The sequence below is a fragment of the Pan troglodytes genome, chromosome 12, assembly GCF_028858775.2.
Source record: "Pan troglodytes isolate AG18354 chromosome 12, NHGRI_mPanTro3-v2.0_pri, whole genome shotgun sequence".
NCBI classification, from domain to species: Eukaryota; Metazoa; Chordata; class Mammalia; order Primates; family Hominidae; genus Pan; species Pan troglodytes.
The window spans coordinates 101,218,275-101,246,235 of record NC_072410.2 but is presented as its reverse complement, the minus strand read 5'-3'; the positions used below and the strand labels follow the sequence as shown (position 1 = coordinate 101,246,235).

General features: G+C 41.2%; 1 long non-coding RNA gene across 3 annotated transcripts; it reads right to left on the bottom strand.

Annotated features, from left to right (window-relative positions):
* Window positions 1-27,961, bottom strand: LOC107973155 (uncharacterized). Of its 3 annotated transcripts, XR_001715522.3 has the most exons (7): window positions 27,714-27,961; window positions 20,170-20,384; window positions 11,800-11,925; window positions 8,895-11,165; window positions 8,669-8,770; window positions 7,780-7,841; window positions 1-4,804 (listed from the first exon to the last, which is right to left on the bottom strand). It is a non-coding gene; the product is annotated as an uncharacterized LOC107973155 (long non-coding RNA). The 3 variants fall into 3 exon arrangements; XR_010149180.1 differs by lacking the exon at window positions 11,800-11,925 and having other exon boundaries at window positions 27,714-27,954; XR_001715521.3 differs by lacking the exons at window positions 11,800-11,925; window positions 27,714-27,961 and adding an exon at window positions 21,966-22,156.

Sequence of the window (27,961 nt, the reverse complement as noted above, 5' to 3'; positions counted from 1 at the left end):
GAGACGGAGTTTCGCCCTTTTGCCCAGGCTGGAGTGAAGTGGTACAATCTTGGCTCACTGCAACCTCTGCCCCCTGGGTTCAAGCGATTCTCCTGCCTCCCGAGTGGCTGGGATTATAGGCGCCTGCCACCATGCCCAGCTAATTTTTGTATTTTTAGTAGAGATGGGGTTTCACCATGTTGGGCAATTTGGTCTCAAACTCCTGACCTCAGGTGATCCACCCACCTTGGCCTCCCAACGTGCTAGTATTACAGGCTTGAGCCACCATGCCCAGTCTCAGCTTTTTCATTCTACAAAAAGCTACACTGAAGGGTCAACCATTTTCCTGTCTCTCTGCCTGGTGTGTATATTGGAGGAGAGAAAACTTAGATGATGCTCAAAGGGGGTCATGTGTAACTTGCAACTTTATTAGGGAATTCTCAGCACAGATCCCAAAAAGCAAAGGTATAAGAGAAGATGCCGGGCCAATCTCATTTAGACCTTTCTTGTGAAAGCTAAGCCAGTGAAACCATGTGATTGATTCTTTTTAATATGGTATTATTGTCAGGGAATAGCTTCAGTATGCACCGTAAGCATTAAATGCTAAAAATAATAACAGAAATTATAGATTGTTGTGACACCAGAAGAACAGAATTATGCTTCTTAACTGCATTGCCTTTAGCCAATAAAAATACAAAATCACTTTTCTAAAAACTGTTTTCTTCTGTGCTAGATTACCAAGAGATGGCAGCATTCCATCCATCATTCAGCAACTATGTATTCCTTGCTTGAGAAATAAGATTTCCCCTTTCCCAATGAAGTGCTGAGAACACATAATAAAATTTAAAGTATGAATCTGTTTCATAATCACCCATTGTCACACAGTCATGCGGCTGTAGATTGCCTGGATCTAAGTTTGGGTGCTGATGATACATAACTGTAAAGATTCAAATGACCCATTTTAAAATAATACATAGCATAGAGTTGGTGGTAGTGTACAAAATCCACTGAGTGATGATTTAAGAAAGAGAATGGTGATATGTGGTTCCTCCTTGGATGCACTTGAAGATTTCTATTTGCAGGTTTCCCCTTTCTGCAGATACTTGGTAACCCAAAGCAAAATGTTCTGTGTTAACAAAGTCAGGCCACTGTGTTATCCAGTTTGATATTTTGTTTGGAGTTTGGTGTTCATCGGGCAGTGGAACATTTTAGTAAATGTAACATCACAACCCACCAGTACATTCTAGTCAATGAATGGAACCACAGACATGTCATCTTTTCTAGGGAGAGGTGGAAGGAATTCTTTATTTGGAAAGATTCAGAAATTATATAAAGTTAAATATTTCACAAGTTCATGTTTCCACTGCTCAGCTTGTCATAAAAACTTTCTGGAATTTTTTCATCATTGAGTTGTTGTTTTATGACAGAGGCCAATGAAAAAAATAATTGTGATACATTTATTACTTAAAAAGTGAACACATTTAAAGTAATGGGTATATTGACAGTCTCCCTTTTTTTTTTAGTAACTATATAGTTTTACTAGTTTTCAATTGTCAAACATCACAGATTTGTTATAGAATTCACTTCTCAACCAATGACCTCTGTGAAATACCTTAAACACAGTTTTGGAATGTGTAGATTCTCTAATATGTCTCATTGCTTTCTGCATTATTGGAGGCCATTGCAGCCTCACTTGATGAGACAATCATGAATCTGAATAGTATCTGCGTTATCTTCATGTCACCCAAAGGATGACTCATTCATCCCAGAGAGTTGAACAGAGGTACCAAAAGTCACACAGCAAGTTAGTAGCAGACACAGCCATGGCTAAACTCTCGTGGTCTGACTGCCAAACCAGTGTGTTTGCTACTGAATCATAATATGTAAACAATGTTCAGAAAATGACACCTTTGGTTTTTAAGGTGAGCCAGTAACAGTCCCTTTCAGGCATTCTTAGTTACCAGCATTGGAGGTATTTGAGCCATTATTTAAAAAAATATATATTTTGAGCCAAGGAAGGAGCAGTAGGAACTGATCTCTGCAGGCAAGGGAAGATGCTGGTGAGTTCTGGGCACACATGGAAAGGCATAGGTCCTCCCTCTATCAGAGACTGGAGGTTGAGCTGTGTGTCCGGAGGCAGGAACCTTTATCTATTGCATAAGACCCCTGTGCTCCTGTGTCTATTCACTTCTAAGAGAGAAGATCCACCAAGTAGGACCTCAGAGGGATCTCCAATTGTTTTCTGCAGATTGGGCATTTTGCCTAAGTCTAACTGAGAGGTTTGAAAGGATGAATACATTTTTCCCCATTGGAGAGCCAAAGCTCATATTGCTCCTTCCTTTGCTCAAAATAATATTCTTTCAAATAACGGCTCAAGTACCTCCAAAGTTACACACAGATCAAGGCCTAGGTACAGACTTGCTGAAAGTGTTACAGTTACTGCAGCCAGAGACTGGGAGGCCTTGAAGGATGGCTCCTCTCTGGCTGATAATCAAATGAACTAAATCTCCCCTTCAGCTTCTTCCTTCAGGGCAACAATGCCCCAGGTGGCAGATTCCCAGAGATGTGGGGTTTTTATTGACGAGGCACAGTCTTATCTCTTTGGTTTCCATGGATGTCCCTTTAAAGTGGATCCAGGGCCCTGGAATAAGCAGAAAAATCTTGAACAAGGAAATGTCTCAATGACTTCTCCAAGGCTCTTTTTCCTACATGTAAGAAAGCCTTCATGGGGTCTGATTATCCAAAGGCCTGCATAAGAGGGCCAAGTTCTCCTTCTTTCAAGGCCAAATTAGAAAGAAAAAAAAATAGGAGAAATTATTGATAATAATGACAGTCTTTTGTTATGTGTCAGATATGATTCTGAGTGCTTTTCGTATGTTAATATTTATTTTCTACACTCATCCTATGCAACTGCTACCATCATTACCTCCATTTTGCAGAGGAAACTGAGTCTCAGAAAGGTTAAACAACTTCTTGAGGTCACACAGGTAGTAGGCGCTGAGACTGGAATTTGATCCCAGGGAGACTGACTCCAGCTGTTTACTCTTAACTATACCTTACTGTCTCTGTGCCTATTTTCACCCCATCATGGTTAGTATTTTCTTTTTCTCTTTAGAAAGTCAAACCATAGCTAGTTGTGGTGTGACCTGTCTATTTTTATCTGTATTTCCAGAGAACACAGAGGCAATCAGGGTGGGAGACTTGAAAGCAGGAATATTTATTCCTGGCTGGGAAATATACAGTTTCCCTGATATGACCATAGATGGTGCTCAACCCTGAGGACAGCGGCCTCCTGGTTATAGGGTTCCTTCAGATGGCTCCAGTTAATCTGCTGAGCGTATAAAGATGGTACAGGTCAGACCCAGGCACTGATGTGGAAAGGTGATCCGCCATGCCTTGCCCTCGAATGAGACAGATCTCATAGGCGTTAATTTTTCAACAAGCCCCAGAGTCATTTTGGGCAGATTTTACCTGCTTGTGTCCATCAGGTTTAACTCTCTTTCCTGTACTGCTGGAAACAGAAACATGACTTTGATTTACACTTCTCACAGAAAGCAAACTTTTCAGCCATTGGTTTCCAAAGTGCTTCCTATGAAAAAAAGGGAGGAAAAAAGCAGCCTAGTGGAACTTTTCTTCCAAAGACTTTTCTCCACCTCTCACCTTGTTGAATAGATAAATTTAGATGGCAATACATCTCTAGCTTCTGCTTTAACTTCTGGAGCTGCTCACCACTTCCCAGCTTCCATAGTTTCGAGCCATCCTCCATTTCAAGGTCTCTACTTGTCAATTTTCTCCATAGAATTGAGTTCTCTGAATACTTGTTCATAAATCCTTTAATTGAAGAAGCTTGCTGTGGTGAATTTTACGTTCTCTCTATTTCATCTGTTGATCTTGTTTGGAGAGCCTCAGAAAGAACCAGTGCCCCCTGACCTTTCATTTAGCAACACAATTTATCCTAAAATAGGTAAAACAATTTGCAAGAGAAAACTTTCCTACTGTTCTAAGCTTCCAAAGAATGGGAAATAATTTATAGTAGAAGTTTGATAAAAGTCTTAGGAATCCCTCAATTACTGAATGTGGGTGAAACAATAGAAAATAATGAATTTGTAGGAGTAAAGAGCAGAAGCCTCAGACCTGGACAAGAGTCAGGATGATTAAAGGCATTGGGGCAAATGGCCAGGCCATAAATACACTGCCTACCTTCCTTATTTCTGAGTCTTTGGATTCAGGGTAGCTTTCACTCATGTTCCTTGCTATACATTGATGTACAGATAAAATTCAACATTTAAGTCAATCAAGTTTATTTCTAAGATCTATTTACTTTCTTGGTCATTATAGGGGTTTGGTTGTAAGTTTTACTATCTCTTAGTAGCAATATCCACTGGCTAGAGGAATGTATCCATTGTTAGTTTCCATTATCTTGTAGGTGACTTTATTTACCCCTTCCTGAAAGAAGATGATGACAGGACCTCTATTAGACCATATGCTTCATTATAATAAAAGAGTTGTATCATTTATTGACTCAGTTGTAAACCAAGAACTATACTAAGAATTGTAACCATATTATCTCATTTAAACTGAAAAATAACCCTATTAGGCATTTTTAGTTATCCTCATTTTACAGGTGAAAAACCAAAGGTTTAGCAAGATGAAGAAATTTGCCTAAAGTCACATTGCTAGTAAATGGTAGAGCAAAGATTGAATCCGAGATGTCTGACTATGAAAGCTGCAGTAGAAACAATTAGCCTCTTTCAGTGTCTCCTTAGGGCTTTAATTTTGTCTCTTAGTGCGGGCCCTTGTGTCTTATCCTTTATATCCTTGGAGCCTGAAACATAGAAGGTGCATGGGAGACAATGATGTTGACAGATTAGATTTGATGGCTCTTTTCTGATTTACCTGATGTGTAGTTATGAACAAAGTAGGTTTTAGAATACATTCTGCTCTTTTAACTCTGATCACCAAGATCTCATACCACATTTGTGCCTCTCTACATTTTTGTGTGTGTGTAAACTATAAACTCCCTAGGAGTAGGAATTATTTTTGCTTCATTTCTCAACTAAGTTCTTTGAATAGGGATAATCTTTTATTCCTATTTATCTATTATATATATATACACACACACACATATATAAAATATAATAATATGTATTATTTATGTGTATATATACAAATAACATTATAGTGCAATATATTATATATATTATACATATGTTACTGATTTAATGGTGACATTGACCCAATAGAAACATCAAAACAATGGAAACATCAAAAAAGATGACATCAACATGGAGAATGAGGCATGCCTTGCACTGTCACAAAAAGTCACCTGAGGCCGACCTGCTCAGCTAGAAGGAGTGATCCGCCTTATGCTTCCATTTTGCCTGTACTTTGCCTCTCCCAGTACCCAGTACCTTTCTCAGTGTATTCTACAGTAATTGTTCCTATTCCATTTTCTGTATTTCTCGCTGGACCATGATCTCCAGAAAGGCAAGTACTGTAGAACCCAGCTCCTGATTGCTCATTCCACATTTGAGGAATGATTGAATGTACTTATCTGTGGTTATCTACAACTTCAGATGCCAAGTACTCTGCATGAGTTATTTGGACTGGATGAACTGAAGCACAATCCTGAGGCTCATTGATGGCAAACATGAGGGAGATTTTTGGAAATAGATAACGATATGCTAAGTGGTATTCTCAGTAACAACAACAAAACAGAATGAACTTAGTCCTGTGTAGAAGAGATCGAATGCTCATTCTTCTAATCAATTCTTAGAAGCAGCAATTAGAAAACAAACCAAAAATCATGCCTATAATGATGACATAGAAATTATCCAAAGGCACATAAACATGATGAAGACACAGTATGTGAGTGAGTTTTGAGGCCCCAAGTGAAGGTCACCATCACCAGAGGTAAAAGATGTAAACCGAGTTTCACAGAGACTAACAGCCGAGTCATTTACTTGATTCTTGGAATACAGCAATTCAGAGAAAAGCCGGAGGATGCTCTTTTGTTTTCAAGGTAACAGTAGATAAAGGGTTTAATAGGGCTTTCTCCGTCTATACGCAATCTAGTCAGGCTGCGAGTGGCTTTTCTCCTGTAACACAGATCCCTGCAGAAACTGACTGCTGGCTTAGAAATGGCAGCACCAGAAAAAAAAGCTGCTGGAGGCTGAATAATTATTTCATGTCTGATCCCTAGGTCTAATACCTCGTGAGTGAAGCAAAGCCTTTAGTAAAACAAATACCCACATTACGCCTATAGGAGCAAAGAGACAAACAAGAAGAGGCAGCCAATTCTGTTGCTGAGGCAGACGCCAGTGAGGATTGCCAGAGGGCATCTGCATGGCTAGCAACGAAGCCTGTCTCCGTCTGCGAAATGGGGTGCACTGCTAGCTGCCTGAGCTGGCTCCTGCAAGGACACCACTGTAGGGGATATTAGGACAGCTCTGGCTCGAGCATAGACGTGATGTTTGCTAAATTGATTTCCATTTTTACTAACTGAAAACTAGTCGCTAAAGGGAGAGTGATTTCCGGGTGCCATATGGGGACATGGATATTTTCTAATTTAGTGGCTTGAATATTATGTGTTCATCTTTGTATTAAGACATTTTATTATAATTATATATACTGCCCCTGGCTGAAACAAACAGAGCTATTTGTTGAAAGGTTAAATGAGGAGAGTTGATGACTTCGCTCATGCTTGGGGAATCAAAAGAGATATGACACCCGCATTATGTCAATTATGTTCCAGAAAGCACAGCATGTCAGGAAAGAGCAAGGTCTGCAGTGTTGATCAAAGGAGAGTGATAAACTCAGATCTCATTTACAACCTTAGCAGCATGTCCTGACAGAGCTGGAAAGACCTTCAACATCATTTAGTCAAAACCTTTCATTTTAGAAATTGAGGGCCCGGAAAAGGGAAATGACTATCCCAAGATCACACATCCATAGGCAGATTCAAGAATATTCCAGGTTTTTGAAACCTAGTCTTGTGAGCTCTCCACTTAATCCCATTACTTTGCCTCTTCCCTCCAGGTAGCTGTGGTTCATTTGTTGGATGTGACAGTGATTACAGTGATTGAAAAAAATTTGTTTCTTTTCTAAAACACATATTTTAGAAAAGCTTTCAAAAATAGAAAATATGCATATATATATATATATATATAATTTTCGAGAAAAAAGAACAGAGTCAATACCCTACTACTTAGGAGGATGTGGTTGATACAGCATTTGTGTAGTACAAGCAATCAAAAATGTTTCACCTGCACTACAGCTGAGTTTCCAAAAGTCATTTAGCCCTTGTTACGGTCTGAATGTTTGCGTCTCCCCAAAATTCATGTGTTGAAATGCAATCTCCAGCATAATGCTGGGAGGTGGGTCCTGTGGAAGATGATTAGATCATGAGTGACTTTTCCCTTATGAATAGAATGAATGCTTTTATAAAGGAAGCCTAAGGGACTTTGTTTGCCCCTTCCACCATGTGAGGACACAGCTAGAAGGCACCATCTTTGAAGCAGAGAGTGAGCCTGAAGTATTTTGTTATAGATACTTCTTGTCTTGTTCTCTGAACTTCTGAGAAGCAGAAGCTATTTTAAAGCCAACTTCTTAATATCAATGTATCTATTCAGGTTAAATTCTTACAGATATATACGAAACTCTCTCCCTTCTCCCTCTCTCTCTCACACACACATGCACACACGCATGCCACCAAATTAAATATGAGGTGTTATTCGACAATTGCTAAATAACGAATTCACTAAATACTATAGAATTTAAGCAAGTGGATACATTTCTTACCCTTGGAAAGATTTCTTAGAGTTGGTGGGACTTGAATTGGATGTTGAAAGATGAGAAAATTTCTACAATAAAAGAAGAAAGAAGGAACCATTTCAAGGGAGAGAACAAGATGTGGGACTGAGCATGATATAGGAGTGACGGGGTGGCGCTGGGGTTATGAAAAGTGATTGGGGTTGGTTGCACTGGCCTCAGAGGCACATACACAGGCAGAAGTGAAGTATGTTTTCAGGGAAGCTCAGTAGGTTCAATTATAGAGAAGACGCACTAAGATAACACACTCAAAAGTTGAAACTCAATACTATGTGTAGGTACATTGAGGTGATGCGTATGATTAGTTGTTTTCAAGAATTAACCTAAACTAGATTTTATGTAAAATACAATAATTCTCTTTCATTAGTGACTTAGAGAGGGAGCTCTCTCTTCCCCAACTCCCACATCCATCTGGCCCCAACCTTATTCCCTGCCAATCTAAGTCAAATTTAAAGTAAGGAACAAAAAAATCTGTAATTGAAGTTGTCTATTTTTGCTAGTTATGTCTATCTCCTCAATGCTGCTTATGATTAAATCAGATGTCCCAATAACTACTAATGGTAACGATTTAAATGAAAACTTTTTAGTTTTATTCAACATGTAATTGGCAAATACTTATTATTAAGTCTTAATGTGTGCCTGAAATTGGGCTGGTGTCCGAGACTTGGAGAACAATAACAAAATAAGCTCTCAGTTCTCAAGCAGCTTGAAATCAACTAGGGGAACTTAATGCTGGAAAATATTCCAGATGTGCTTTCAGAGATCTGTTCAGTGAAACTTGGCACATAGGAATCATTTAATACACGTTTGGTGAATTGACAACCCCTCATCTTGTGCCCTAGATCCCATTCCTTCTCACCTTTTCGAGGACTTTGACTTTTCCGCTCCCCAACATACGTGATGTTCCCTCTTCAATAGGGTCATTCCCATTAGTAGGTAAACACGGTATCATCATTCCTATCTGAAAAATAAAATATAGTGAGCAAAAACCTCTTTTGACCCCACGTCCCCCTCCAACTCTTGTCACTCCCCCTACTCCCTGCCCCTTTTATACTCATGTCTGCTTTTTCAGTGAGCATCCTCACATGAGTTTATTCCAACGAGGCTCCTTCATCCAGTCCACATTACTTTATCGACACCACAGTTATAAGGAGCACTGGTGATCGCTTTGCCGCCAGTCCAAGTTACTTCTCTCTTCGTATTTTACTTTATCCCTCAATAACATTAGCAAACAAACTCCTGTCTTCTCGGAGTCGGGTTTTTCTCTTGGCATCATGGCACTAGATATGTCTGGTTTTCCTCTTCATTCTTCAATGCCGGCTTCTCCCACTCTGCTCGATCTGTCTTATCTCCTGCTTTTCTCTCTCTTTGCATTATCCCTAGGTGATATAACTGACATCCTGGTTTTAATTACTATCTCTATGCCAGTGACCCTCAAACTGTATCTCTAATTCTTATTATTCCTCAACAATCCAAGTGTGAATATCCTTCTAGGTGAATGTCATGTGGGTGTTTCAACTTTAACAAGACAGGTGTAATTTTCTCAATTTCCCAGCCCAGCTTTGCTCCTACATCAATTCTCTACATCTCTCTTTTTGGCGTTACCATATACCTAGTTTCCCAAGCCAAAGCTCAAAATTTTTACTTGGTTCTTCTTTTTTCTCAATTCTTACATCCAATTCATGAGTAAAAACTATAGATTCTACCTATAGTCAGGCCTAACATTATTAAGTTTTCTTCCTTTTATATACCCCCTAGCAAAACCACTGCAACTTCTAACTCAGTCTAGTGCAATAGCTGATTTTCCTATTTCTCTTTTTACCTATTTACAAAGTGTTCCATAACATACTCAGAATTGTCCTTTACATATGTAAATCAGACCATATTCATTTCCTACATAAGACCAACTAATGGCTTCCCAACACACCTAAAATTAAAATTCCTTTCTCTGCCTTATAAAGCCTAAGATGATTGGTTCCTAGTTACTATTCCAGCTGCTGCTTATACTCACTCTGTGGTATGCAAAAAAATACTCAATAACAGGCTCTCTGAATGGGAGTTGAGGGTTGGGGACAAAGAGGGAGTCCTGATTCACAGTGTTTGCCGATTTCTCAGGTATGAATATTCCTACCATAGTCAATTATAAGCTACCAACGTTATATCAATTGGCTTACAAAATCCCTGAAAATGCAACAATTGTCTCTCACTAGGAATAAAAACCAGCCAGCACCTGGTATAAACCTTCATCACAATGCTCTAGCTACGCTGATCTTCATTTATTTCCTCAAAAGCATCATTCAAGTACCTGTTTTAGCCCATGGATCCCATTTTTCCCTCTGCCTGAAATCCTCTTCCTCTTGATTATAATACAGAACAAGAACCATTCTTGCTATTTGGGTCTTATCTACGTGTAGAGACTCCTCATTGAGGTCATCTTCGACCATCCCATATAGTTACCATTTAGTCATTCTCTAGTACATGCTCCAACAGTAACTCTCTCCATAAGACCCGAAGCTATCTGGCTTTCACCTAATGTGTATATTTATTTATATTCTGTTTGCCTCACTATAATTTAATCTCCATGATTGCAGGGTCCTTGTTGATCATGTTCACAGCTGTATCCCCAGTGCCGAGAGCAGTGCCTAACACACTCCAGATGCTCAATTTGAAAAACATTTCTAGCATAATTGATCTCTGCTTGCTTACATGGTCTTTCTAATAACCAAAAAGTCAATTTTCCCAAACACAACTTGCCTTCCTCCTGGTCTGCCATTTTGAACTCCCACATTTCCTAGCCTGCAGTGCTGTACCTGTCTCTCTGCTCTTCAAATGTTAAAATCTCTTTACCCTAAAAGGCTACAGTCATGTCTTTTTGTTAAAATAAATTTTTTATGGTCATTCCAGGCCATGGATTCCTTCACCTTTGAAGGCCAGCAGTACATTTTAACTGCATAGGTGTCTGGTAATTAATTGCTAATGTACTGCCCAGTGACACCCTCAGTTACTCTCTTCTCTTGTGATTTATTACTTTTATTTTCATTTAATGTTTTCAATGCCCATATCGTCTTTCTGCCATTTGACTCTGAACTTCTATAGGTCCACTCCAGGTGTGTACTTCCGTCCATGTCCACTAAGATTCTTGGAGCCATTACATGAACACAGTGCATGTTTAGTAAGTGTCCGTGAGTTGGATTTGCTTTATGGATCTCCTTTTATTTTCCTTTACAGGAGCATGCTCCAGTCTTCTTTACTTTGGTTTGTGTCCTGGGAAACTGACATGTATCCACTTCATTAAAGAGCTCTCATCCTTTCTGGCTGTGATGAGGTTGAGCCAAGGGAGAGCAGGAGTTCAGGATCTGGTGGGAGAAAGGAGAGTGAGGTCAGAGTATGCATTTCTCCCGGCCCTTCCCCTCCCTGCAGGGTTATAGTGAGTTTGCTTTACCTTTTGTTGTAAAGCATCAACTTTCATCATGTAATGTATCTACATAGCACTCTCTCTCTCTCTGGCTCCAGGGGCCACTTCCTCTTCTCAATCCTTCAAGTCTAAGGGTGGTTACTAGACCTGTGGTATGTCACCATTCCTTGGAATTTCTGTACACATTGCTCATACCTTTATAAGTAGTCTCTTTATTGAACTCTTCTCAATTTACCCAATTTGAGGGTGTCTCCTGTTTCCTGCTAAATCCCACAATAATTTCTCCCCTTTACACAGAAACTGACCCATTCTTTAGTACATAGCTTGGGTCCTACCTCTGCTTGAAGCTTTCTCCATTTACTTCTGATAGAAATGAGGCTCAACAAATTTTAGCTCAATTGTATTTGGCCAAGTTATGATTTTATAAATTCCAGTCCCCCTGTCTGTGACAAGGAAATTCCTGCCTCTGATAGGAATTACATTTCTTGAAAACAGAGATGTGAATATACACCCAAAAATCTCTTTTCTCTAGCTTCATCACCATTATCCCATCATGAGCTACCATCGTCTCTCACCTGGCTTGTGCCCATTCCAGAGGCCTTTCTAATTAATTGAGCTGCATCTTTTCTGGATCTTCTCACATCTGTCTATGTTCCATGGTCAGTGTGTTAGTCCATTCTTGCATTCATATAAAGAAATAGCTGGGAGTGGGTAATTTATAAAGAGGTTTAATTGACTCACAGTTCTGCAGGCTGTACAGGAAGCATAGCAGCATCTACTTCTGGGGAGGCCTCAAGAGGCTTCCAATCATTGTGGAAGGGGAAGAGGGATCAGTGACATCACATGACAAGAGCAGAAGCAAGAGAGAGAGGCGGGGAAGATGCTATATACTTTTAAATGACTAGGTCTTATGAGAACTCACTCGCTATTGCAAGGGAATGGTTCTAAACTATTCATGAGAAATCCGCCCCCATGATCCAATCACCTCTCACCAGGCCCCACCTCCAACATTGTGGATTACATATCAGCACGAGATTTGTATGGGATATTCAAACCACCTTAGTCAGTGTGATGCCTAAAACATTCAAATCTGATCATACTTCACCACTCATATCCCAGACACACATGCACAGAGACATTCCATGCATGTCCATTAACAGCCCTTCCACACTCTGAAAAAAACAAAATGCCTGAACTTGATTCACAAGGTGTCTCATACTCTGGTCATCACCTAATTCACCAGCTCCCTCTCACACTATAGCTCTTGGCTCTTTCCAGTTCAGTGACACTGGCTTTCTTTCAATGTCCCAGATGCCCCATATCCCCTCCTTTCATGGAGCATCTGATATGCAGCCTCCACTCCCTGGAATGTTCTTTCTTCCTCTCTTCCTCAGTTAACTTGTTCTTATCTCCAGATCTCATCTTAAGTGTCATTTTTCTCCAGGAAGTATTCCTGACTTTTATAACTAGGTCATATTTCCTTATTTCCAAGTTTCTTCTCTTCATAGCAATCATCACAGTTGCAACTTTGCATTTGTTTGAGTGATTACTGATTTGTCTGTATCTTCCACCAGCTCACAAACTTCACAAACACAGAGTCCAGGTTTGCTCACTCTTGCTCAACAGTGCTGGGTAGTACTGGGCACTCAATAAATATTTGCTGGACAAACATACGATTCTGACCCAGTGGTAATGGATGCCTCATATCTGCTGAATTTCTTCACAATTACATTTGTTATTCTTCTGAAAAGTATTTCTATTTTAATCAGATAAGTAGACAAATCACCATGACAAAAAAGAATAAGTTATTATAAAAGTACGTAAATATTTGGGGTTCCTTATAAAGCAGTGGTAAATGCAGATAAGTAAAAGAAAAAATCCAGAGATAAGTACTGTTAATATATTGGTGTATGTTATTCAAGAATATATTTCTATGTTATTCAGGAGTCCTTTGTATATAAGCAACAGTAAGTGTACTAACAGAGGTTAGATAAGAAGTGAATTTATTGGCAGGACATCTAGTAAGGTCACATAATCAAAGGAGAAGCTGATATTTGAATTACAGGAAGTCCAGGAGAGTAATTGGAACCCAAGTTTGAAACTCCATTAGCAGTCTTGCTTTCTGCATCTCTGACTATTCTTTCTCTCTGGGTGCCAACATTATTATTTCTTTCTGTAGTACAGCTTCATCCATGTGGGGTAATTTTGATTCTGGAGTAGAAAATACTTTTCCATTTCCAATTTGAAAATAATTATGAATCTGGGAAAAAAATATTGTTGGTCTTATTAACTTGATTTTGATCCTGAAAAAGAGTGTCGGCACCATATAAGAATATGGTTGGATGGGCCGGGCGCAGTGGCTCACGCCTGTAATCCTAGCACTTTGGGTGGCCGAGATGGGCGGATCACGAGGTCAGGAGATCGAGACCAGCCTGGCTAACACAGTGAAACCCCGTCTCTACTAAAAATACAAAAAATTAGCCGGGTGTGGTGGCGGGTGCCTGTAGTCCCAGCTGCTTGGGAGTCTGAGGCAGGAGAATGGCATGAACCCGGGAGGCAGAGCTTCCAGTGAGCTGAGATCGCGCTACTGCACTCCAGCCTGGGCGACAGAGCAAGACTCTGTCTCAAAAAAAAAAAAAAAAAAGACTATGATTGGACCTGGGGGAGAAACAATTACAAAAATAATACAAGTTTGAGGAAGGTTGGTAAGAGGTATCCATCACAATATGTGTGCAGTGTGTATGTGTGTGCATGCATGTGTGTATATGTGTGTGTGCTAGGCACATTGTTTCCTAGCCTCTTACCTCATGCAATGATATATCATGACCATCTTTAAAAGGATGGCGCTGAAACTGTAGCATTTCTGTCATCCTGACATGCTTGACAAAAGCAGAGCTTGGCCTGTGCTTGGCAGGAGAAAGCAGTTTTGCTCGGCCTTTTCATTCTTTCAGTGGAAGCACCACTGAGAAATGAAAAGTAGAGGAGAGGAAACCACAGGGCAAAGGAGGAGGCCTAGAGAGAGACTGAGCAAAAAGATCCTGGATTTAGGCCACAAGGAGGAAAAGTCATTCAAAGAAAAGGCAAGCAGACCAAATGAGCTCATTTCTGAGAGAGGAAATGGGAGTTAATGAATAAAGATAGAACTAGAAATCTAAGGAGATAATTGGCCTTACTAGATATAGGGTCTCTTGCCAGAATAGTACAGCCTCAAAATGCTAATTCAGAGCCCCAGAAGATTGGAGTAGCATTAGATCAGAACAGACTCATCAGACCTATTTGCAGGAAAGTCAGGAGGGCTTGGAGAACAGGGATATAAGTCGGCATCTGAAGCAGGAGAAGGAAGATATATGTCACTCATTTTCCCTGGCCTGGCCTCTTCGTGAAATCTCTTGGGCTTGGCTGCTCCCCTCCCTTGCTCTGCACACAGGTGGAGGTGAAAGATGAGGCCCCTCCCAGTGGTATCTACTGAAGATGTGTCCTTCCATCCTGAGGCGGCTGTGCTCCCAGAGCTGTGCATCACAAAGTTTTCCAGGAGTTCTGAGGGTGTGTGCTCAGCTGTCTGTCCCAATCGCCCAGAGATGTTTCCTGTCCCAGGGGCCTGCAAAGCCAACTGTTTGGATTTGGCCAATGCCAGCCACCTACTGAGCCCTGTTAGCATTATTTAAATATCATTTCACATTTTATATTCTCATGGCGGGTAACATGATCTCAAATTCATGCAGCATCTGCTCTTTCCTTATCCATCTACTCTGGAGATAATTTTTAAGAGATTTTTTTTTTCTAATGACTCCAAATTTAAAGCTTTTTTAATGTGGAAGTTTGGGAGACTTTGAAAAGTCACGCTCAGCAAAAAAAAAAAAAAAAAAAGTAATTTATACTCTCTCTAGTTAATAATCTCTTATGTGCTTTAATAATTTAAACCAATTATCAATGGGAAAGTCTATAGTGTATACTTCAATGATTGCTTTTCGTATATTTCCTTCTTTCTTTCATGCCACATGCCACTTGTCCTCAATGTGTCTCCAGTGCCTATTATCGTTGTTACACACATAAAATAACTGCCTCAGCTAGGGGAACATGACCTTGACACTGAGAAGAGCAGTCCTTTAAAGGATAGCTCAATTAAAACCTAAGGCCTCTGCTCCTGATTGGATTTCATTACTATTCATAAGACCGTGTGGTGCTGAGCCACGTGTTCAAGGGGTCCTCAAGGCTGGTTTCAGATAAGGTGCATTAAAGTTATCAGTGGGATGCCTGCCTGGAGCCTGCTGATGCTGAGTCACCACCAAGCTCATTAGCCTGACTTGGCTCACGGAGGTTTTCTGCCTCCAAATGAACATACGTAGCTCTCTCTTAGATGGGGAACACCTTGAGGGAGGCTGTGCAATGGACTAGTTAGGAGCATGGGTTATTATGTTCACACTGATCTACGTCTGAATTGCAGGTCTGAAATGTAAAAGCTCGTGGTCTTGAACAATTTATTTAAATTCGCTGAACTCAATTTACTCATCTATAAAATAAGAAGAATCATATGTTCCTTGTAAAATTGAGACAGTGCATATAAAATGCTTAGCAGAGTTTCCAGAATACAGTAAGCTCTGAAACTATTAATAATACAAGGAATGGCTTCCTTTTCTTTATATATACCCAGTGTTCATCATGACCATTCATTGCTGAGATAAGACTTGGATAAGGAAAACCCAGCTAACACAAGGTGGGGTGATGGGGGAAAATGCCGCAGTCAGTGATTCATTGTTTAGGAAAATAAGAGAAATGCAAACCGGAACAGCGGGGGAGGCTTTCTTGCAGAAATGGAATGTGAAAGTGAGTTGCAGAGGTGGGCTATGGACATGGAAACTCTTCAAACAAGCAGGACTAATGATTTGTGCCAAGTCAAGAGAAAGTACTTCATGAGTGAAGCATGTTTAATTCAAAGGTTAAGAGATCTGAACTGTTCAGGAGGCCAGAGAGAGGATCATCAGTAGAAACTGCCTATAAATTATCTGAAGGCTGCAGAAAGGAGGCCCAATCTGAATTATATGCCAAGTTCCAAGTAGTAACTCTAATACTTTAAAGGCAAGTCTTGATGATTTTTATTCCCCCATACAAATGGCTCTCCTGCCCCATCAAGAATACGTAAAATGAACATGCAATGCAAGGACATATTATAGAATGACATGGGAGCCTTGTCATAGGGGCGAGGTGTGAGTGAGGGAGAGGACTTAGAAGAGTATCGAAAACCTGCCACTTTGGGTAGGTTATGCTGAGTGTCATTCCTTCTAACTATACCTTGAAAATATCAACTCTGCAATATTCTAGTGATTCTAGGGCAGGATTTCTCAACTTCAGCACAATTGACATTTTGGGCCAAATAATTCTTGGTAATGGAGGGGTGTCTTGTGTATTGTAGGAGCCATCCCTGGCTTCACCTGCTGGATATTAGTAGCAACTTCACAATAGTGCCAACTGAAAATGTCTCCAAATATTGCCAAATATTTTTTGAGTGAGGAGCAAAATCACCTGAGTTGACAACCACTTCTCTACAGAAGTGATACTTCTCTGTGGAGACAGGTATACCTAGAAAACTCAGTAAGTAGTGTCTGAAATCTCTGATCCGGACTCTAGCTTATGCTGAGGGTTAGCACTGGCATTTGTGAGTCTAGTTGCTATTGGTCTGTTGGCAGGTGGGCAAGTACCATGATGTGACATCATTTGCTTTGGTCTAACATAATCAAGGCAGGGTTGGTTATATATTTTTAAACTTTCAGATGGAAAAATAATCTCCAAATTTAATTAATGCTTCTTGGCAAAGAGCAGCAAGATTGGCTTATCTGTACTATCCTACACCAGGGCCAGGCCTGTTTTCAGCATGGTTGTGCTGGTTTCATGACATCACAGCTTTGACATGCATTACTGGATCTTGTGAACTTCTGCTCCTTTCAGACTATGTGTAACTCAGAGACAACTCTGTGTCAACACAGAGACAATCATATGTGGAATAGAGTGGGGACCGAAAGGAAGACTTTTTTTTTTTGGACGGAGTTTTGCTCTTGAGGCCCAGGCTGAAGTGCAGTGGCATGATCTCGGCTCACTGCAACCTCCACCTCCTGGGTTCAAGCAATTCACCTGCCTCAGCCTTCTGAGTATCTGGGATTACAGGTGCCTGCCACCTCGCCCAGCTAATTTTTGTATTTTTTAGTAGAGACAGGGTTTCACCATGTTGTCTAGGCTGGTCTCAAACTCCTAACTTCAGGTGATCCACCTGCCTCAGCCTCCCAAAGTGCTAGGATTGCAGGTGTGAGCCACCATGCCCGGCTGGCATTTTAACAGCACTGGCTTTAGGTAGTGTTGAGGAAGATTAAATATAAACCTCATACAATTGTTCTAACTGATCCACATTTAGTGGGGCTATTTGAAACCACGATTCTGGCATTTTCTTACAATATCCAGGTTCACGATATGCACATAGAGGTGAACACATGCCTCCTAAAATGCTTTTATAAAGAGTGGAACAAAGTTCTAAAATCTTAATCACTCGCTAATCACAAATTGTGTCATCCCTCCTATTTGTATCAAACTCTTCTGCAATTGTTTTTCTTGCCCGAAAGCATAGGTCAGCATTGCTGACCCTCAACAGGGTCAGGGTCAGCTCCATAACTCGGATGAAGTGTGACTGCCTGGGAGCCCACTGACAGCAGCACCAGCTACCAGCTCTCAGGATGCCCATTCGTCTGGATCATAACTAGAAGACCAGGCACAAAAACAGAGAGGCAGACAAGCCTTCCTTTTATGGGGCTGGGATTATCCATTGTGGATTGCTCTCTTTCTCTTAACTTATGTTTTTATTTCTCTGTTTTAGTAAGCTGTTTTCCCAATGTTTCCAACACGCTAGTCTACATTTGTCTTTCTTCTTAAGTTTAGTATCTTAGCCAATGAGCCAAAATTATATTCAAGACTAAAAGTCAAGCCCTACAAAGACTACAGGTGAAGTAAAACTTCTATAGTTCAGTGTACATTCTGCTTCAGCCTTATCATTTTCTGATATTCTAAGTTCTTTGAATTAATTTTCCTCCCTTTGGTTGCCAAACCAGATGAGATCCTTGAGACAAGAGCTGAAACCGTAAAAGACACAATTTTGTGAGTTACTTAGATCTGGAGAGGGCAACTTCAGAGTGACGAAATATTACAATGAAATACTATAAAGGGTTCCAGTGTTCACATCAAGTGCAAGTTTCCAAGTACCAAATACGTTGCTCTTGAACTCTGAACTCACAAAGACTGGAGGATGGTTGACACTACATGACCTCATTTTTAGCTTTCAATATTGATTTTTAAAATTTCTTACTATTGGAAGAGATAGCCCATCTGTCCTTTAAGAAATTAATGGCTTTAATGCCATGAGTTTTAATGTAAAGTTTTCATTTACCATTGCTGTTATTTGGCACACATAGAATAAAAAACATAAGTCCTTTCTTCTGACTGATTGCTCCATAGGACCTACTTCTGTCTTTTGCTATTTAATATGGACAGCTGCAGAGCCTAAGTGACAATTGCCAACACAGAGGAGAAAGAAAAGGGTGGTAGTCATAAAAATTGTTAAGCTGACCAAGAACAAAAGCCCATTATAAGTGATAGAACATTATCTGAAAGAGGGTCTGAGTACTCCTGACATTGCATATGTGATCAGATCTCTCTCCCACCTGAGCAAAGCAGTTTCACTTGCTTACTACTGAGTGTTTTCTTACATGTCAACATTGATTTATTGACAGATGGAGGACACACAAGCACCATGATGCTGTGAAGTTTGCTGTAAGAATAAAAAACATTCCCAGCCTCGCAGACGACGCTTGTTACTAATCACCACATTGCTGGTCATCAGATCCAGGGGAGAGGGTAACTAGTGGGCAGTGTTAAGCCATTTGGCTCAAGAGTTCAAAGGATGAAAAATCACAGCTGCTTCCCTTATAAGCCATAAGGGCCAGATCGCTGCAAAATGCAACTTATGAGAGTTAAGGGAGGACTAAAATGAACATGGAAAATTGGAGCTGCCTTAATTTGCTGAACCAGCATATGCTACAGAATAAATAAACTGTGCAGGCAAAACCCAGGCCACACAGAGGCTCCCCTCCCTTCCCAGGCAAGGGTCTTGAAGAAAGACCTGCTCATCTCCTAGCCTATCAGCTGCTGGTTGAGCCCACATAGGTTCCTGTGCCTGGAGTATGGGTTTGTGGCTCTCTGTGGGCAAAAGCATCTCCCTGGACTGGGGAGAAAGTCGGCAGGGGATATTACGATGGGCAGGATCGCATTACAGGCCCAGAAATGCAATGGATTTATCTGATGCTCAAGATGCATCTGAGCCTTGTGTTCCTGTCAGTGCTTCCTCCTTTTGTTATTATTAATACACAGATTATCACTTACCAACTCCCATGAGCTCTCTGACTCTAAGGAAAACGTTTCTCTCATCATCAGCTAATGAGAACATTTTGTCCCTGTAATCCCTAAAGAAGTGTACTCCTCTCCTAATTAATGAACAAATATTTATTGAGAAGCTTTGGCACACAATCTCACTGCCATTCCCTTGGAGTCTCTCCTCCGCTCCTCAGTGTTCTCAGAGAACTCATTTTGCTTGCACTTCTGAAGCATGTTTGTTGCACTGTATGATCATTACATGCCTACACGTCTGATTCTCTCACTAGGCTGAGAGCTCTCAAACTCAGGAGCCCTATATTCATCTCTGTAAGTTTAGTAGCTAGAATGAGTCCTAGCAGAGAGCAGGTGCTGAATACATAGTTAAGGAATAAATGCGTGAATAATGCATAGATGGTTCTCATCTCCTTGGCCCTGTGAAGACATAAGAACAATGGAAGCCACATCCTCTACTCCTGGAGTAGCTCAGAGTCAAAATGTGGGTCCCATGAATATAAATACAGCAGATGATTAGTTACCAAACAGATTCAGGTAATGAATCTATCAGAAGGGTCTGGAGGTGGTGATCAGAATATGCTGGAGAAACCGTGCAAGATGTACAGGGTGATGGAGTTTGAGTTGCATTTGGAAACTGGAAATCACGGTTTTGAATTCCTGGAAGACGATAAGGAGACACAGCCCTCCCAACTTGCTGGTTTTTCTTTCAAGGCATTCAGAAATGCAGGGCTCATATCTGAAATGAAAAGTCCATGATGTTCTTTTTAGTGGTATACAGTCTTTTGGATTGGGGAAGGTCAGAAAAATAATGACACTGAATTCTATTAGGGAAAGTTTTCCCCTCATCTGTGAAAAGACAGCCTCTAAGTCACCATGAGTGTTCTGTTACTAGGTTTGGCCCCTTCTCGAACCCCTGTCCTTTTCTGTTTTTTTACTTCACTGGGCTGGGGAGACCCAGGGCGGGGGGCGCTGTAGCCAAACATTCTCAAAGTGTTTGAGACTATAAAATTCATGTACATGGGGAGACTGTGAAGGTGGCAGCAGAAAAACATTTTTTAAAACAGGAAAAGATGGCAGACGGTCTTTGATTTAAATGGAGGCCAGATCTAGCTTTGCCTTCCACAGCTACCCTTGCTACGTGCTCCTCCCTCTTGGAGGTGCCACTCAAATAAGCGTTCTAAAAATCCTCCTGGCTGCAATGTCCACTGAGCCAGGATTGCCTGTGCTCCTGTCTTGTCCCTCCTCTAGGTCAGCGTCCTGCATCTGGCCTGCCCTATCTGACTGATGCAGCAAGGATGCCTTCTCTGTTTCCTTCCATTTTTCCTCATGCATGGACTAGACCCAGCTCTGCTCCACCTGGCCCAGGGAGTTCATGGTGTGTCCTAAGCCACATCAGTCACACCTAGAACCTTATCCCTCACCAAGGCCTGGCATCACCCAGTGAGAATCCCCCATTGTCTTTCTTTCAGAATGTGATGGGTCTTCTGGGTGTCATATTTGCATGAATCCTTAGAGAAGGAAACTTGAAAAGACATAAAGAAAACTTGTAAATAACTGACTGAAAGAAAGCAAACTTCTTTACTGCTACTCTTCATGGTGCCTTCCATGTGGCTCCTAGGGATATCTTGGGAACCAGGCAAGATGCAGAGGAACATTCTCTTCTAGCTCCTCTTTGTAAGGTCAGTACTTTCCCCAATTCCCATACAAGGGTGGTTTCCGGACTGGCAGCCAGAACTGCCAGGCTACTATTAGGTGTGGTCCTTGGAGTTGTGGGGGAAAAAAAGAAAAAGCTTTCCAATTTAACATTTATTTTTACTCAGAAGAGGTGTGCCTCTCTTCACACAGCCTGGCCCACACTCTTTTTCAGTGCTGCCCTATATTCCAGATGTGCACCTGGACAAGCACTTGCAAATATGAGGGCTGCATTAAAGGAAGTCAGGCAGAAAGGTAAAGCCAGGCTGTGGACCTAAAATAAGATATATGGCTTCTGCCTCATGCTCATTTTGATGTGGTTTCTGCGGGGATCATCATCTGTGGGGTGACATCAGACATTGTCAGCAGATTCTGCTGTCTTTTAGCTAAGGGATAGCGTGAGCATAGGGCCATAAGTTTGGAAGGGAAGAGACAGAGTCAGAAGAATGGCCTTGGGACACAAAGTAGACTGACAGCTGACATTCCTATGGCCCCAGGAACACTTGTGAAATGTTTGTGAACATAAGGAATAGCCCAGAAGACAAAAGCACAAACACACAGTAGAGGAAAGCCTGCCATGTGACCACTCCTCCTCCAGACATGGGATCCTCGCTCTTCCCCTCACCCAGGGAGAGGCATGCAGAGGCCTCTTTGGTTTGTAGAAGAAGGAGATGATCTGGACATTCGAAAGAAAGAGATTCGGTCTAGAAGTTAGAAACCATGGGTCCCAGATGACCTGTGATGTTGAGTCGCCTCCATCCTTATCTGCCGAGTCTTAGTGTTTCTCATATGCAAAATTAGAGACTTGAAGAAAGTGGCCTCTAAAGAACCCTGTGGCTATAATGATCTGTGAATCTATGACATCACATTAAGTGGTTGAGAGGAGAATTCTAGTGAGGCACATTTTTATTTAAAGTATGGATTCTCCATTATAGAGGGAGAGAGTTCTAGGCAGCAGCTACTTCAGCTTCTCCTCAGGATAGCTGGCTGGACATGAGGCTCCTGGCACCCATGTTCACTGGTAGAGCCCAGTCCATTGATTTTAGGCAATGCGTATTAGTAAAAAGGATGAGCAAATATTATTCATTAATTTACCTATCAATTAATTAAATGCTCTTCAATGGCTCTTACAAACTGGCTCTGTGCTGGGGATGTAAGAGAAACAAAAGCAAACACAAGACACGGTCTTTGGCCTCGAAGAGCTCACATCCAGTGATGGGGATAGAAGTGGCAGCTCAGGAGGGGCTCCAGCCTAGAAAGGCAGCAGAGAAGCTTCCCTGGCAGAGGATTTCCAGAGCTGACATTTGAGGACTGATTGGACTTTTGACAAGATGGAGGGTGAAGGTGGGGGAGTGGGCAGGTAAGAGACAGAGGGTGTTGAAGACAAAAGGACCCGCTTATTTGATTGTCCTGTTGGGAGGGAGTCTGAACAGAGGTAGAAGGAGATGAAACACGAAATACTTCCTATCTTTGACGCCCCTGCCTTAAACAAGGGAAAAGACAAACAGTGAGAATAAAGAAACCTGAATCTCAGAGCCATCCCTGTTCCTGCCATGCTTTGTGGCTTTGTGCATCTTGCCCGGGGTGCGTTCTGCAGCTTCTGGACGCTTATTATCCATAATAATCATAATAATTAATAAAACCTTTTAAAGGGGGCTTTAATCATGCTTGTGCTTTGCTCCCAAACACATAATAAAAAAGAATTACTTATAAAAGTGACAAATTTGTTCCTAATTATACCATTATTTTGTTATGCAATACAAGTAAAGCAATCTTTGAAGCTGGAAAAATGTCTCATGCAGAATTAATTAGAACAGTACATGGTTTGGAATTAGGCAATTATTTTATTGGTATTTCACAACTAGAACTTTATAAGAGCACCTCAAATATTTTCGTTATTGCCAGTAAATAGTTATTTTAAACACTTACTGGTATGAGTTCCGGAGATAAACGCTGGACTACTTTTGGACCTTATAAAAATGTTTTTAATCTGAGAGAAAATTTAGAGAATGCACGAGTCATTGTGGCCCCAGGGAAGTTCTGAGGAAGCAGATGGTAACATTCAGGGAATTCACTTGCTTGATATGACACAGCAAGAGAGAGGCTGCAAAGGGTCCCACCCACTACTCAAGCAGAGTCCAGATATCACCAGTGGGCTAACGAGTAAATCCATAAAGGGAGGACAACAACCAGGTCACATCATAAGTCATGAGCCAAGACTGTATTTCTCATCTCTGGACTCTCATTCCATTTTCTTACTTTCTTTAAAAATATAAGCTTATTTTTCACGATATAAACGTAATACCTATTCATATCCAACGCTCTTTCCTACTGCCTTCTGTCCCAAGCCCACACTGATGTCTTTATTTCACTTTTGCTGTAGATTAAATAGCCCGTGAGTACTGTCATGCATTCTTACTTTGCCTCATGCATGTCAAACCTGCCTCCTTCCCCATCGACTCCAAGTCTGTAAATAAATCAAAGGCTAAGTTCTCTTTTAGTCTTCTGCCTTAACCAGTTCTTGTTCAGGGCTGGGCACGTAGCCTAGGCACTTTGGGACTTACCTAGAAGATTTACCTAGCTCACAGCACCTGACCAGAGCAGTAGACACTCTACTCATGAGGGTCCTATGGGTGGACATCCGGATTCAGAGAAAGGTTGTGGGTTGGAAGGCGACCATGCTTGTGAGACTCTCCCATCCAGAGGTGATCACCAGCCATCCCAGGCCTCTGCTGGGTGTGGACATGTCCATGTAGGGACCTCCCCTAGGCCATTGTTTTGGAGCCCTCTACAGAATAGAGGGCCTCTTAGTTTCTTGGGTTGTTAAGAAAATAACTTCTTTTTTTATTGGATGCACATAACTTTATTGGGTACATATAATATGTTATACGATCTGCCTAAAAACACCCATGCAAGGTGTTTTCAGGCAGATCAAACAGCTTGGTAGGTGGGGGGCATGGGCAGTTGGATCAGTGGATTCCACACTCCAAAGGAGAAAGAAAAGGTTGGAGAGGCAAGAGAGAATGAGCAAAAGAACTTTGAGGCCTCTATGGTTCCCAGGGAAGACTCTGGACACTGTGTTTGCTGACCTCAGCTCTAGCCTGAGGTAAGGCTAGAGCTAAGGTAGTTTAGAGTACAAAATGAGGTACTTGCTCATTTTGCCCTCAAAAGTAAGGCAATATCAGCTTCAGGCCTCAGTTTCCCAAATTCTAAAATGAAGGTGTTGGCCTGGCAGGAACCTAAGGCTTGTGTGTGGTGCACTGTGCTTATCAGCCCCACCCTGCAGGTGACTTCTCTTTGCTAGAGACAAAGGCACCGTGAGCTTTGAGTAGCTAAAATAATAACGATATTCTTCAGGCTCCCATGGCAGCTTGCTCAATCATTACGGCTCTCTCACAACTCAGATTTGCTACCTAATATTTAACCTAAACCTTTTCCCTGCTTTTGTTTTAGTTCATCACCACTTACTCGGTTCTATCAATCTACCTATGCATTTCTATGCCCCCTCTCACCGCAGTGCTTAGCACCTGTCCTTTCTGAGCAATGAGGTTAATATTGAAGGTAAAATCCATTTCGTAGAGATAATGTACTATAGACCTTTCAGAAAAGCTCTCTATGATAATGAGGAATGAGTTACCATGCTGAGGTTGTTTAAATGTCATTTATTTTAACAAGTGACACTCTGAATTTATTTAAAGTTGACTACAATGAAGGAAAGGTGGAAAGTTTTAAAGTTTCATGAAACAATAATAGAACTGCAAAGCAAGGAGCCCTGAAAGATGGATCTGAACGGCAATCCTGATTACAAGCTCCATGGGAGGGCTGGTTGGGTTGAACGCTTCCTGAGGCTTGTGAAAGACTCCAGGGATGTGAATAAGGATGTGGCAGAGAGCGCCCTGGCTTGATCACTGAGCTTTGCTTTCTTTTCTATTGTGCTCATGTGCACATATATGTGTTCGTGTATACACAGATGTCTCAGCAGGTGTATGTGTGCAAGTGGGTGAGCTAGAGTGGAAGCATTCTCTTGCCTCTTGATTGTACTATTTAACACACCTTCCACCACCAAGTCAGGGTCTAGGAGTCCTGAGGCAGCTGCCACTCACTTGTCCATGCTCTCTTGTTTGGCTGGAGCAAGCGCTGTTTGGCTCTCTGAGAATGAAGGCCTTATTTTGTTCTCAACTTCACCAATAGGGGCTCACAAATTTAGACATAAAACTCAATTCTTGCTCATGGAAAAATGGAGTTTGGAAGGTAGGTAGTGGGCAAAGACTACCGTCTCCTTGGGGAATATACGGGAGGGGCAGAGGCATGACTCGCCTTTATCTGAATAAGCTAAGGGTTGTCAAGTTTTGAGGAGGAGATTATTTTGATTGCAAGAAACAGAAACTAGTTAAAGCTAAAAAAAAAAAAAAAAAAAAAGAGGGAGGTGGGACGGAAAATGGTATCCCTTGTAGGACATAAAGCAGCTGGGCCTCTCAGGGCGTGGAAGGAGGGAGTGGAAAGTCAGCAGGAAGCCGTGTAGTAAGGACTCTCCCTGTGTCTTTTGTCTATGCCTCTCTGCTCATTTTCTCTTTTCATTCTCCCTCTCTCTGGGACTGGCTTTCTCGGTCTCCCTGTAGTCATATATGTTGGGCAGAAGATGGATGCCCAACAACTTCCCAAAGCATATCCTCTCAGTTCCAGTCATACATAGGGAATGCACTGGTTAAATCTGAATCCTAATTTTATAACCCTAGGGGAGACAATTTGATGAATTTGTTTTAAGCCAAGCGTCTGCCTCCAATAGCTAACTGTTCATTCCCCTTTCCTCTATGGTTCCTGGTATAAATAAACTACATCTCCCCATTGGCAAATAGTAATAATAAACTTAAAAAAAAATAAATCATTTGTGGCCAAGAAGACAAGATTTTTTTTAAGTGGGCTTTTAGGGGCTTGTTCCTGCATATAGAGGAGGCAGAGTTCCTGGAAAGCAACCATTTGATGTGAGCAGATAGCACAAAATATTTTGACTATACCAGAGAACTTCAGAACATGCGTAAAGCTGAGCTCAGCATCAACTGCAATCTTGTCTTCCTGGATATGGGAGATGGTATATGGTATATGGTAGTTTGCCAGTCTAAGGGAAATGCCATCTGAAGGTGGGTGATTTTTACGAAAGCTGAATTATAACAGTATTTTTGAAAGTTAAGTAAGTTATTTTCTTTTCACTTCAATCAATTTCCTTATTTGAGCATTTAAGATAATTATAGGCTACAGGTAAATTATATAGTATATACATGCTAAATTATAACTCGTCTCCACCAATTAATATTTATTGAGCAATGAATGGGCCAAATATGCCAACTTGGGGATTCAAGACCTGAGTGTAATTAAGCATTTCGGCTGGGAAAGATTATAACTGTATCTTCCCAAACATCCCTCCCTTCTCTCCCTAGTGTATGTGAAGGGAAATGTAAGGATAATCTGCTAACTCTGAGCTTACCTCTAAAGTTGTTTACAGAAGAAAAGAAATCAATGACTTTAAATATTTTAGAACCTATTTCCTAGTTACTAACCAATGACAGTTTATGATGGTCTTAAAAGACAGGCAGAGGAGTCAAATTTAATTGTATTTATTTCCTAATTCCCTAGGGCTTCTCCCGGGTCTCTCACTGGCAGGCAGGAAGGATACTACAGTGGCCCTCCCAGTTTGGTGCTCAGAAGTTTGGAATCTCACGTGGTTGCAGACTAGAAACTAGTCTACTCAGTATTGCCGATAGTGTAGCAGGGATATGCAGGGAGGGTTATGGTTGAGCAGAAAATAGATGTCACAGTATATTAACAGCTTTGCAAACTGATTGTGAATAAAGCTGAAAAGTTGTTTAGCTCATGATAAATTTTGAAATCCAGAATTTGAGCTTCAAACCATGGTGCGGATATTTATTTTGTAAGAATTATTACTGTCATGTGGAAGGATAACATGATGCCCGTCAATTCTGCATTTACCAACCTCCGTAAGACTAATTCTCTTTTCAAATAAGATTGACACATAAATCTCAAGGATGATCTGAGTCTCTGGGAACTCTCCTGGCAGGAAGAGAGGGGAGGGTAGAGGGAGTCAGAGAGGGAATCAGAGAAATCTAGAACCTAATTGACAGTATGAATACATAATCAATGTGTGCAAAGCATTCCCCATTTGTGCCTGTCTGCATTTAAATGATGAATTATTTTCTCTCCCTACTCATTACCGGCATCGGCTTACATAAAGGTTTTAGGAACCATCAAGATGTATGTGTTCATGGATTCCTTTCTAAACCTTGTAAGCCCCATGTTTCACCCCATATTTGGATTTCTGATAGCTCTACATATTCCTATTGTCATTAGAGATCCTCACCTTTAGAGCGATTTCTACTTTCCAAGCTCCATTCTATAGGTTTTCTCCTTTGAATCTCAAAATTATCCAGAGAGAGGCAGCGCCTGGGCCATTACTGCGTAGACATTAAAGTACTTGCTCAAGGTGATCATGGTTGTCAGGGGCAGAACCCAGACTAGAACTCAGATTTCCCAATTCCCAGGCCAGTGCTTTTCCTACCATATGAAGGGCAAAGCCATGTACACACTGAGATCTCCTGGCCAGAGTCC